This window comes from Gymnogyps californianus, chromosome 21, assembly GCF_018139145.2.
Source record: "Gymnogyps californianus isolate 813 chromosome 21, ASM1813914v2, whole genome shotgun sequence".
Taxonomy (NCBI): domain Eukaryota; kingdom Metazoa; phylum Chordata; class Aves; order Accipitriformes; family Cathartidae; genus Gymnogyps; species Gymnogyps californianus.
This window is the reverse complement of record NC_059491.1, coordinates 6,115,052-6,127,934: the sequence shown is the minus strand read 5'-3', so window position 1 is coordinate 6,127,934 and position 12,883 is coordinate 6,115,052. Positions and strand designations below refer to the sequence as shown.

General features: G+C 49.7%; 1 protein-coding gene across 2 annotated transcripts in view; it reads right to left on the bottom strand.

Moving 5' to 3' along the window:
* LOC127024651 (F-box only protein 6-like) overlaps window positions 1-12,062 on the bottom strand; it is a 63,001-nt gene extending 50,939 nt beyond the window's left edge. For both annotated transcript variants that reach the window (XM_050909248.1, XM_050909247.1), the window contains exons 1-2: window positions 12,047-12,062; window positions 8,057-8,196 (exon numbers count right to left, since the gene is read on the bottom strand). The gene's annotated coding sequence lies outside the window, so the exon portion shown is untranslated. The remainder of the gene's footprint in view (window positions 1-8,056; window positions 8,197-12,046) is intronic.
* Between the last annotated feature and the right edge of the window lie 821 nt (window positions 12,063-12,883).

Here is a 12,883-nt window from a genome sequence, read left to right as displayed (position 1 = left end):
ACTGCTGGCTTTTTGGGGGGTTGCTGGAAAGAGGGGAGACTATTGTCCTTCATAGGAGAAAACTTCCACCACCTTCACAGGGGCATGGGCATGCACTGGTACCATTATCACCTGCAATGATGCAGTGACCACCCCAAAAACATTTGATTTCCAATACAGAGAGTGGTGGGAAGGATTTTGTTGTAAGTTTTGGCTACCACATTAGTCAGCTTGGGTTACATGAGCAAGAACCAGATGAGGCAACAAGGACCAAGGAAAGGTGGAAGCTAAGCATTTCAAGGAAGCAATAGTAATCAGGAGGCTTCACATCATTTAGAAATCAAGGAAAAAACATCAGGAGTGGTGTCGCCCTCATCAAGCTACTTTCTTAAGTAAAAGTCACCAGAGTCTGATAAGAAATTATTAGCTTAGAAACTTAGATGTCTCCAGGGGAAACACAGGTATTAAAAGAGATGAGCCTTGATGGAGTTAACGGTGTTTTCATCCAGCCAAGATCCCTAATGAAAGTGAACTTATTTACATATCCAACCACTCAGCACTAGCCTGTGCCAACTAACCAGCAGTCTCCTCCTACAAGAGGTAAAAAGGGCAGAAGCACCAAGTTTCCCTTCCATTCGCCCCCGCCATCACAGCAGTGAGCTGCTCTACCCACGACCCAAGCCAGTGCAGGCGACTGCATGCTGCTCAGGGCCAGCGCTGGGGTACCAGCAGGCCAGCTAGAGCACTGGCAGATGAAAGAGGCAGTGTTAATGTTAGCCAGAGAGCTTGTGAAGCCAAGAGGCTGTTTTCAAAAGGAAGGGAAAAAAGGCTTTCTAGTTCATAGCTGCAAGGTATTTACCTTAATGTTAAATGACAATTGCTTGCAAAACAATATTGCAGAAGCTCCCTGGAGGCATTAATCAGAGGTTGTATCTCCCACTCTCACTAAGCGTGGAGAGTGACAGATACTTACAGATAGCACCGCAGGGCAGGGGCTTTCATTCACAGGCTGCCAGCAGCAAAAGCACCAAACTCCCATTCGGGTTCCTAAATTGGGAGCCTCAGCGCCTTTGTGGGTCTAGACCCAAAGTCTTTCTATGGGTCTCTGAAGGCTATGACTGAGGCTCTGACCACTAGAAATCTGAGGTCTGTTATCAGACAAAGCCCTTCTGAAGCCAGGTGCTCCCAGGTCCGCCCGCTGGGTCCCCACAAACATGGTCTGCCGCACCAGCAAAAGGCCCTGCAGCTGCTGGAAGAAAATGGTACTGCTTGCCAGGTCACTCCCGTGACCGAGGGAAGGTTTCCAATGCAAGGATGAAAAAAGTCATTCTTCCCAGCCTCCATCTGCAGGGAGAAATGATCAGTCTGACTCCACTACAGCTGCCCGGGGTAATGGGAGGGGGTTTTTTACTGGCTTGGTTTTTGTTTGTTTCTTTCCCCCTCAAAGTATCAAGGCAGCAAGGAGGTATGGGGAACAGCAGTACATGGGAGCTGATGCCCTCCTCCCCGGCCCCCACCACCCCTCCTGCCTGCCAGCAGGCTGCACCCACAGAAACAGATGGTCCCTTCAGGTCACGGCTCCTCTGGACTCATAGTGTGCAGCCAAAGCCAAGAAGGCAGAAATAAATAGCATGCAATTTAATGGGAAAAAGGAATTTCATACAGAAGAGGCCAAGCCCCATCTGGCCAGAGGAAACACCAGCAAGTCATGGAGCACCACTACAGCCAGCCAGCACCAACATGCCTTTCTGCAGGGAGGTTCCCTCCACACCTGAGGGCAGCATCATTGCTCCTTGCTTGTAACAGACTTCTCCAGCAGCAGCACTAAGCCTGCACTTAGAGTCCTGCATCCCTCCTGCCCCACACAAGACATACAGCACTCATGGAGGCTATGTCAGGAAGACCACATTTGCTGGGATGCCAAAGACCTCACCCTGAGGTCTTTCCAGCCTTCTCCTCTCTTGCCACCCTCCCATCCCTGCCCTGTTTTGGGTCTCTGCCTCAAGCTGCTGCTCGCCCTTTCATTTCCCACTCCTCATTCCACCTTCTTTCCCTGAACTCCTCTCAAGACATGCTGCTATATCTGCTTTCCTGCACAATATATAGAAAATAAAGTGTATTCTACAGAGATGGGGCTTTAAATCCTTATTCCCTTCATTGTGTGCATCTTAAGGCATCATTTTTAAATGGTAGAAGCATGTCTACAGATTTATGTGCGTCTTTAAGGTCTAATTTACATAAAAAACAAGTGCAGAGTGTTTCTTAGCCCCAGGGCACAGCAGACACAAGAACACCTAATGAATTAAAAAATGTTTGGATAAAACTTATATAAACTCTTACATATGCTAATAAGATGAAAGTCTATAATTACGAGCTGAATTGTGTACTGACACAAGTAGCTCTGTGCAATAAATGACAGAATTTGTGTCCTTGAATCCAAAATAACATATTGTGAAAAGATGCTTTCCCATAAATCTGTTTCTGTAGGTTCTTTTCAACACCTCTGGAAGCACAGGTGATGCTAAGAGATGCAATAACAACTTCTCAGTTGGTATAAATTTCATCTTTATAGGGATCACCCCCTATTTAAGGGCACCTTTCCACTTCCTAAAGAGCACCTATAGAAGGTAATTATAAACCTTATCTCGCATGATTTGGATCATCAGCTGGCATTCATAGGAAAGGTACATCTAAACGAGGTGCATATGTGCATGGAGGGGGATATTCTCACCAAGTTTCAATATACTGATCTTTTCATCCAACATAAATTTTTAATGCAGGAGGAATTTAATTTTGCAATACAAAGCTTGGAAGCAATAGAGTTTGTGTAAACAGCCAGCCACAGGGAGACTGCGCTCCACAAATATGTAGTGCCAACAAAATCCATTTCCACAGCCGTTTAATTCATGAGTTACCGTCCGTTGTGCTCAAAACATAATCCTCCACGGCACTCAGCCTCCCCATCCGTGGCACTGAATAACACCCAGGGCACTGCTCAGGGTGTTGCAATTTATACCGTAATCTCTGTACAGCGCTGTCCTGCCTCAATAGCCTCACAGTGTGAAACACACCCACGTGAAACAGGGCTTGCAGAAAGCAGCACTACATCAACGGGATGGGAAGCCCCTTCTTCCCTCTCACGACCTTGGGCGGGCATCTCTCCCCGCCCCAGTTACTCAGCCATGGGGTAGGGACGATAGCTCCTCATCTCCCGGAGGAGGAATTCATTAGCATTTCTTATGCCTCTTGCATTAGGGTGATGAGACACAAAAAGCCCAGATCATCAATTTCTTAATGCCAGTGCAAGCCTACAGAAATGCTAACCAAGCCAGTGGAGCGAATCTGGAGCAACTCCAACATGACACTAGCCTGGACCTCCTGGCAACTAACAGTTGACCAAGCCAAGATATCGACTGCTGACCTTCTGCTAGCACCTCAGGGCTCCAGCCTTAGCTCCCTGTGCTAATATACACGAGCCAGTCAGGCTGTCCCTGGAAGTATTTACAACCTTTGCAGGTGGGACAAAATGACAGAAAAACGAGGGGAAAAAGTCACACAGAGATGGAAGCTGACACCAGAGCGGCGGCAAGGCTGGAGACTGGCTCCCGGGCCAGGCTTGCAGCACGCAGCCTGGCCATCACAGCAGCAATGAGAGCACTTCACCTCCCCCCTCAGGTTGGTCTTAGACTCCACACAATCATCGCCCCACTTTTAATCAATTTGGGGACATATTGTTCCCTCACAAATATAATTAGAACTCGGCTGAATATTTTTTCCAGTACTAAGAACTGCAAGGTTATTTAACAATACCAAATCAATCAGCTACCTTAATGTACCACCTGGAGTTAATGTGTACCAAAAGAAAGTTATTATACAAGAAATATGCAAAGACTGCAGTCTTTCCCAGAGTCCTTTCCTACCTCCTCTTTGCCACAGTGATGGAGACAGTCAGCACTTTTTTTGCAGATCAATACTGCACTTGAATGTGACCACCACTCCAATTATTGCCTCAACTACGGAGGCGTGAGTTTGCTCCTGCACACCTACCCCTTTATTGAAAAAACACCATGCATATGCTGCCCATTGAAATGATACCTGTGGGAAATCATTAACCCACTAATTTGAAATCAATTTAAAGTCCATTTGCCTAATGACATGAGCACTGTAAATTATCTATAAATTGTTAATTTATGAGAAAATGACATCAGAATTTTTGTTTTATTAATTGGCTTTTCCAGATGCAAGTTATTTCTAAAGCTTTATAATCCATGTCTCTTGGTGAGCAAACATTAAAACCCGCTTAATAAGACGTCTTTTATGCCAAGAAAAAGAGTAAAATGAGTAAACCCACTCTTGTGAACACTTCAGTATAAGGGTTTATGCATTCATCCTAGCAATTAGAGAAGGAGAAGTCATGGGGAGAGTGAAAAAAGGTCCTTTGAGTGTCTGTTCACATTCTTGAACAAAATTGGTTCCAACCACATTTGCATTTTTCAGAGGCAAAATTCCTCTGAGTGCAGAAACCAACACCAGCCCAGGTCACCTCTCCCATCATCCTTGTGCCTCCTTGGCAAGGACTCAGCCAGGCACAGACTGAGCTAAGAACCTCACCTCTCAGCAAATATTTGAGCGACAGACTCGCTGGCCAAAGCATTAGCAGGAAATGATTGTCAAAGTCTGCGTCCAGGGACCAGGTTGTGATTTCTTTGCTGATATGGAGGTATTAGAAAATAACTTTTCCTATCTACTTCTAGTGTGGGAGTGCAGAGATCTTCTTCACATTATTTTCTTGTAGTGTCATGTACCCAGGTCCACAAAGTTAAGTATCTAGTCAACTAACTCCTATTTCAGTCTCTCACTCCAGTTGGATCGTTCTGTATCCTTGATCTCTCATGCAATACTCCAGGTCCTGAATTTCCCTCCTACCCGAGGCAGCTGCTTGGGAATTGCTTGCACATCCATCCACAGCCACCCACAGAAATCAAGTCCATGCAATTTCTCTACCCCATGGTAACTAGGCAACATGACTGTAATTTCCAAATATTGATATCTACCAACAAAAATACAAGCATAAAGAAATCAGGGTTTGACTGACCTAAGGAGCAAATGCACCTGAGGAAACTGCAGCCTGCTCCCAGACAGTCACTGGGCACAGATCTATTGCAGATGAGTTTCTTAGTCCCAGCACTCACCTTTTCTGAACAGTCAGAAATAAAATTTCCAAGTGCACCATGACCTTGACAGGAATAAAAAAGGGAGCACAATGATTTCGGCTGCAGTCTGATGTCCAGCAAATCCTTCAGCACTGGATTCTTCAATTTCAGTACAATTTAAAGGAAAAGACAGCACAGGAGCAAGGCAACAGGAGCTCAGCAGAGCCAGCCTGGGAGACAGCCAGGCAGCAGGGAGAGGCACTGCTCAGCAGTGCTTCAAAGCCCCAGTTTCCACCTGGGGGAAAGACAAAGCCACGAGGTCTTTCCCGGATCAAGTGCCCAGCAGCAGCTTGCAGATCACCAGGCCAGGCTGCTTTCAGCTATGCCTGGAGAAAGGCAAGTGAGCCCCAAAGCTGGCAGCAATACTGCTCGTTCCACCATGGCGCACACACACAAGGCATGGAGTAAGCCAGCTCCACTCCCTCTTTTCTCTCCCGGATCTTTTTAGGACCTGATCCAAAAATCCCCCCCTACCAGCATGAAGACTCTCAGGAGTGCTTGTGTGCACATAAATGAAAGCTCCTCCATGCAGGGACCAACCACCCCTGCGCTCGAGCAGCAGCCGGCACACACAGAAAGCTTGGTTTTTGCCAAAATAGAAAGCTGCAATCTCAAAGCTTCCCTCTTCCATTAATACTCTATTTAAGTCTGTCTTTGAGTCTATCTGAATTACAAACCCACCCCCTCTCAGCAAACCCCCTTCCCAGACAGCCCTCCCCTCTTCTCTGCTAAATAGATACTAAATATAAATATATACCGGGATAACTTGTTGGGAAAAAAAGAGGACTGCGATTTTTAAAAGCTTCCCCCCCTCCTTCATCTACTCCACAAACACACACACCAAAACAGAGCTGCTTTGTTGTTTGCTTTCATGGCTCCCAACCGAGAGCTCATCCCTCCACCGCCATTCATTGCCACAGCTCCTGCTGCAAGAGTGCAATGCTGGGAATACCATTCCCTGGGGATATGCCAAGCCCCTCTGCTGCTCTCCTCTAGCAGATCCCAGCAATGCCCCGCCAGGTCAGGTGATGAATGCAAGTGTGCTGAAACAAAAGCTGCCAGATGAATGCTGGCCCTATTCCCTGATCCCCTAGTGAAACAAATCCAGTAAGAAGAATTCCTGCCTGCTGATATATTAATATTTTAAATGAGCTTTAATTGGTTTCCCAACACTATCCGTGTCACCCCATGCCAGTCCTCATTGCTGTCAGCCCCATTATGCTGCATCTGCACTGCCACCCGTACAGCCCAAATAGAGGAGACGCCAGTTCCCATGGGGAATGGGAATTGCCCTACTTGCCCCACTTGTGCTCTGAATATATTTATTCTGGTGTGAAATCACAGCACCACCTGCTCTGATCATTTCATAGTTCCCATTTAAAAGAAAACACCCTTACGGTAGGGGAGAGCAGATAAGAAAACCCAGCAGTCCTTGTGCTGGCTGCTCTTAGAAACAGCACTAGGGGAAGGGTGCGTGGGTGAAGGTATGTGTATGAGATTAGCGAGTCACACACCATCTTTAGCCAGCTAGCACTCCTCTGCAGCTCTTGCGGAGCTCGGTCCAAGAGTCCATTGGTATCTCTGCAGCAACTAAGTTGTAGGTAACGTATCTGCATGGGGTTGAGCTTTGCTGCTGCAGCTGCACAGAAGCAGAGGTGGCTGATCAGACTAGCTCACCTCCTTTCCATTGAACGCAATTCCTCCAATTTTGTGCTGGCATTAAATGAGCACATCATTTTTCCAGCTCTCTGCTCAGAGGCACTATGGCTTACAGTCCTCCATGCAAGTCACTTGAAGCAGCAGGATGACGTGCCTGGCCCTCAGGAGGGCCTGGACCCAGTAACCATCATTTTCCTCCATGGCCCTCTGGAGAGCCTTGTCCCCACTTCCCCCCACCTTCAAGCCATCAGCTCCCCCAGTAACACAGCCCTGCTTCAGGCTGGATCAAAATGACACAGCTCGATCTATACTGCCTTATGAGACAACAGGCAGCATTACCAAGGACAAGAGCTCTGCAGCATTCCCAGGGAAGAGACCAGTTGTCTTCAGCTCTTGCTACACCCCATGTTTCTGACCAGCACCTCCTCCTCTCTCTCCCCAAATTTTCTCCCCCAACCACCACATCCCTCCCAGCTCATCCCTTCTGGAGAGGAGGCAGCATAACCAATAGCCTGATGCAAAGGCTCTTGCAGTTAAGGCACCAGAGAACCTCAAGGCTGTCTCTTCCCAGGTAGACATGTGAGGCCTTGCCTAGATCCCTGGGAACATCCTCAGTTTTATGTTTATTTTTCAGTGTGATCATCAAGCAAGACAGCAAAGAGACTCGTCACCATCCATCACAAGCTTCATTGTTTAGTAATAAGATGTATTGCCCCCTTGCAGCAAAATAACACTCCAGCCAGAGCTCCCATTTGTTATGATCTGGCTGACTGGGACAGCTGTTCATGTCAATGCTGTAAACACTCCATTTGGAGCAGAGACAGCAAATTTTAAGTGTTAATAAATGGGATTGCAGGCTGCTGAGCGCATGCGAGGTTAACAGCTGGTCACCGCCAGCCTTCCCCAGACAGGCTCCTTCAGCAGCTCTGGTCCAGTGCTGCCAACCACCGACCCCCTTCAAACACAGCGCAGGGAGCATGGCTCTGCCTGCTGAGCCGTCCAGCTCTGTCCCATGTATCTTCCCACCCCGGCACCCAGTTAACCCTACTGGGAGCTGCCACAGCACAGCTACCATTGCAGAGTGCCCCCAAAAGCCAACTGCTAGGTGGGCAGCGATGGTTTGTTATCAGAGCCAGTAATATAAGGCAGCTTTCTTGGCTCAGCAGGAATGGGGTCAGAGCAGCAGTGCTGGAGGAAAAACTTACTTGTCTCCATGCATCGGGAGGGAGCTGAATCTGCTTTTCTGTAGTTATCTTTATTAGAAATGGCCTCAGCAGATCAGACAGCAGAGAGAAGGCTTTCTGGAGAGCACTGGTGGACTTCTCCGGTAGCACACGATGATAACCTGCGGAGGCCAGAATTAATGCTTAGTTGGGTGTCTCTGAGCTGGTGCCCTCTGTGCTTTCCAGGGTTAGAGGCATGCTCTTATCTCAGGCTTATTACCAGCTGCACAGACTGCTCAGCCCTAAAGCTCCAAAGCAGCAAAGGTCCAGCAAAACTGAGCCTCTGGCAGCAGCTAGAAATTGATAACTGCATACTGGGGGGTCAGAGATTATCTGTCACCATATCAGATGCCTAAACACACACTGGGGCAGTTCAGAGCATGCTTTCTCTCCCTACACAAGCTCGACTGTGGCCAGTGTAAGCCAGGCCCCAAGGAAACAGCAGCCTTCCTGCATTCCCAGCTACCGGCAAGAGCCCTGGGACATGGTGAGGGTGCCTGCACAACAGCTGGCTCAGCAAGGGCAGAGCCTCTGCAGAGCAGCCTTAGATGATGCATGAGAGCCTTCTGGCAGCATCCATCAGTGGATTTCACTGAGGTCACAGCCTCACACATTAGACACAGATGTCACTTCCATTTTTACATCAGGAAAAATAAAGCTTAAAGACATACAGACAAAGCACTGGCAAGATTTCATGATTTATCATCACTGTCATTCCAGGCATTCACAACAGCCTGGGTTTACCCTTTGGCTCCCTTATAGCAGCTCCTTTGAGAGGTACATGAACACCAGGGGCAGGGGACAGGTCTGCTGCTCATTCACACCTATGTCTCTGACAAACTAGAACCCTCAAGACAACTGCAATGGTAAAAAAAAAAAAAATTAAAAATCAGCCTACCACCCCTCCGCAGCCAGCCTGAGAAACTGTCATCAGGAGCAGTTTACCCCCAAAGAGCATACAGTGGCTAGCTCAATAGCACTTGCAGGAAAAGTAAAAAGCTGGTCTAGTTTTCACAGAATTCAGTCAGATCCCCAAACTGTTTCAGCTGTCTGCAGGCAGCACTGTGTCACCATGCCAGAGGGCATAGACTGAGTCTAAAGATAGAACAGGTATAGGCAGCAGACATGACCAAAGCAGCACCTCACCACTACCTTCCCTTGAGCAGCCTTGCAGCTTAAGGAGTTTCTCTTGCCAGAAACTTCCTCCTCTCCAAAGAGCGAGCTGGAAAGAAAATCCCACAGGCAGCAGATCCTTCAGTGCTCTTGGGCTGCATCTCGTTCAGGAAACAACCACAAGCCCAGGTGACACTCAAGGAGATGAACCACCACTGCTCACCCTCTAGTGACAAAACTGTATTGTCTATCAAACACAAACTCCTTGAAGCAAAGCAGAACAGCTATGGCAGGCAGCAGCAAACTCACCATGCTCTTGAATGCCACCAAGGGACTGCTGGTGGCTCTCATCACTCCCCACAGCCTGGGGCTGTTCTCACAGGCAGTGCTCAATGCTGAGACAACCAACTTTGGTCCAGACTCAGCCATTTGTGGGCAATTAGCTTATGCACTGACTGCTTGATCAGCTCACTTGCTTGTTTTCCCAAGTCCTTTGTTAGTCTGCAAAAAGCTCATGGGAAGCCCAGGCCATTACATCTTGGGAAAGGCTCCCAGGAGCCTGCACAAGCCAGCCGATGAGTTTGGGAATGGGTTCAAGAGAGAACACCCAAGTCCCTGTTGCATCTCCATATGCCTCTGTCCAACACAACAGAGCCCTAGGAAGCTCAGCAGGACAGAGGCCACCAGCTAGAAAGGATTAGAAGTCCTAGTGCAGACATGCAACCTTCCCTTGCAGTCACCTTGCACTTCTCACTCAGCACCAAGAGATTTAATTGAAAAGGTCATTAAAGTTTAAGAAAAAAAAAAAGCACCTCCGCACAGCTCTTTTAAAAGCTCACCCTGAGTTTGCCCTGCCCCAGGCTGCAAAGGGTTCCATCCCTTCTGCATCTGCACTCTCTGGGTTCAGTCTGGTTTGGGAAATAATCTCAGATCACCTCATTTCATGTGGGAACTTCTTAATCACCCAACACCCATCACCTGCAGTGCTCTGACAAGGCTGCAGAGCTCTTTGGTGATGGGGAATGAAGTATCAGTGCCCACACATGTAGCTATGATGAGCCTAACACAGAACATAAGCTAACAAGCATTAAAGTAAAGCAGTTATGAGGTAGCAAGAGCTGCTTGCCTTCCTGCCAAAACCAGCTGAGCCACAAGGCTCTCAGTGCCACATTTCAGCTCACCCTTTCAGCGACTGGATGTCCTCACACCCACCCTCACTCTGGGGACTCTGAGACTGCCACTTCTTCCACTGGAAGAGGACATGACCCAGCCTCCCTGCCCACACGCTATCAGATCAGCTACCCAAAGCAGCACCACAACCCTTCCTCTCAGACATATCCCCTCTTGGCTAGTCCATACCCCTCAGTAGCCCTTATTGTCACCTCACAATGTCCTTTTCCAGAAGCAGAACCTTTCATGTTTAAGATGGAGGACACTTCTACTGCCTGCTTAAATCACAACCTATTTGTAATTTAATTCAACCTCCTCCACTTCCCATCACAAGCGGTTGTTTACAGTGCTGTTTACCAGCTGCTGCCTTTCAGCTCAGCCATGGCTGCACTTCACTGGCAGATTAATCCATCCCCCCAGACTGACACATGCACAACCCCACCTGGCAAAACGGCTTCTCTGCTTCAAATCTGGGTTTGAAACCAAATCTTTGGCAACCTTTCTCACCCTAGTCCAATGCACTTCAGGCCTTATTCCTGTCCAGGCTCCTTCACTGCTTTTCTCCCAAAACAGCCATCAAGGTGCCACCAAGCTCCCCGGCCCTTCCTACTGCTTGTTGTATGCAGAAGTCTGAAACATGTTTTCATGCTGAGCTCCTGGGGCAATAAAACTTGCTCTAACTTGAGAGGAAAAAAAAAAAGGCAACAAGAAATAGGCACTGTGGGCCAACACTCAGAGAAACATGATCCACACACCTTCCAAGTTCCCACTGTTTTGGGCTCACTTCAGCTCCTGCGCTGGCTTACAGCGAAGGAAAGCCTGGCACCCAGCCTCTCCAGCTTTTGCTCATCACCATCCTCAGGCCTTGGGGAGCACATAATAGCTGAATAAACAGCCAAGAGGATAAAAAAAGAACATCCCAGTCGCACAGCTCCTCACAGGTCTGCCAGAGCTCTGTTCACTGCTTGAGGAGCCACTAAAATGTGTCATCTGCAGGGTGACAAATTACCAGGGAAGGGAAGAGAGTGAGTCATCCTCTTTGACTGACCTTTGTGTCAATCAGCAGAGGGAGAAGACTGTTCCTGAGCTACTCAGAAATGGATAATGAGCCTCATGGGGCTGTGCAGAAACCAGCCATGGGCCAAGTCCCAGCCCCGTTCAACACAGGGTAATGCCTCCATAGGCACCGTCTACGGGGTAGGGTGCTTAGAGACAGCAAACACAGTATGGGGGAGAAAAACACCAAGGAGCAAAAACCATGCTCAAGACTGTGTGGAAAAAAAACAAATTAAAAAACCAGAAGACCCTTGTTTTCATCAGCGTGGCTGAGTCAGACGAGTGCACGGTTTAAAAGCTCCCTATTTCTGTGCTAAGCCACCTGCAGCAGAGGGGAGGAGGGACGGGGGACGGCATTAACGACAGAGCAGAGAGAACGGGACGGGGAGCAGGACCTGCCCTGCTCTGAGGCGGGGAGAGCCGGGCTGCCGCCCCGACCCCGCTCCCGCAGCGGGCAGCGGCCGGCGCCGGGGGCTGAAGCCCCCTCGTAAAGGGCCCCAGGGCAGCACCCAGAGCCGAGGCCACCCCGCAGCTCGGCACGGCGGGGGCCTGAGAGGACGGACCCCCGCTTGCCTCCCCCAGCGCTGACTCAGCGCGACCGCGGCCCCCACCGCCCCACAGGGAACCACTCACCCGGGGCCGTGGCGTGCGCGTCTGTCCGTCCGTCCCCCGTGGCGGATGCAGCCGGCTCCCCTCAGCGCCCCCCCGCAGCTGCCTCTTAACGGCGCCCTGATGAGGTAACGGCTGCACCTGGGCCCGCCCGCACCGGCGGCTCGTGCCGCGGCCTCGTGCAAACGCCTCGTGCCACGGCCTCGTGCAACGGCGGGAGGGCTCATGCCGTCCCCCTGCACCCCCCCCGCCGGGAGCTTCAGCCGTTTTAGCAGCTTCCCCCCACCGAAATAAGGGGCACTAACGAGCCCAGCCCCATCTCTCCGGCTCCCCAAAAAGTCTCCCGGGGACAGGCGAGTGACGCAGGGACAGAGGCACAGCGACAGCATCCTGCGTAAGTGGAAAGGGCAGGCTCTGACACGCAGTTTTTCAGAGAGAAGGTGGCTTCTCCCTTTCAAAGCCACAGAATTGGGGCTTGGGGTTTGGTTTCAGGGTGGGAAGGAGCCTGTGGGAGAAGGGGTACAGGGTGCACCTGCTGCAGCACCCTGGGGTACACAGGCAGAGCCCCTAAATGCTGGTGGGGCACCAGGGAGGCAATGGAGACCTTGCTGTGCCTCAGCTTGACAGAAGACCAGAGGGAATTTGCTGTGCGTAATGAAGACTTCACACCAGACTCACTCACCTGGAAGAAGAGATGGGGCTCTGCCAAATCACAGGCAGCAGATTTCAGAGCGTGGACCATCATCTGTTAGCCCAGAGGCTGAGCCAGCAGCCCTGCATGGACAGGCTCCCACAGACAGACACAATTCCTTCCTGCCTCTGCCAGCTTGAAATGAATAGTGAGCAGCTGTCGCTCCATGT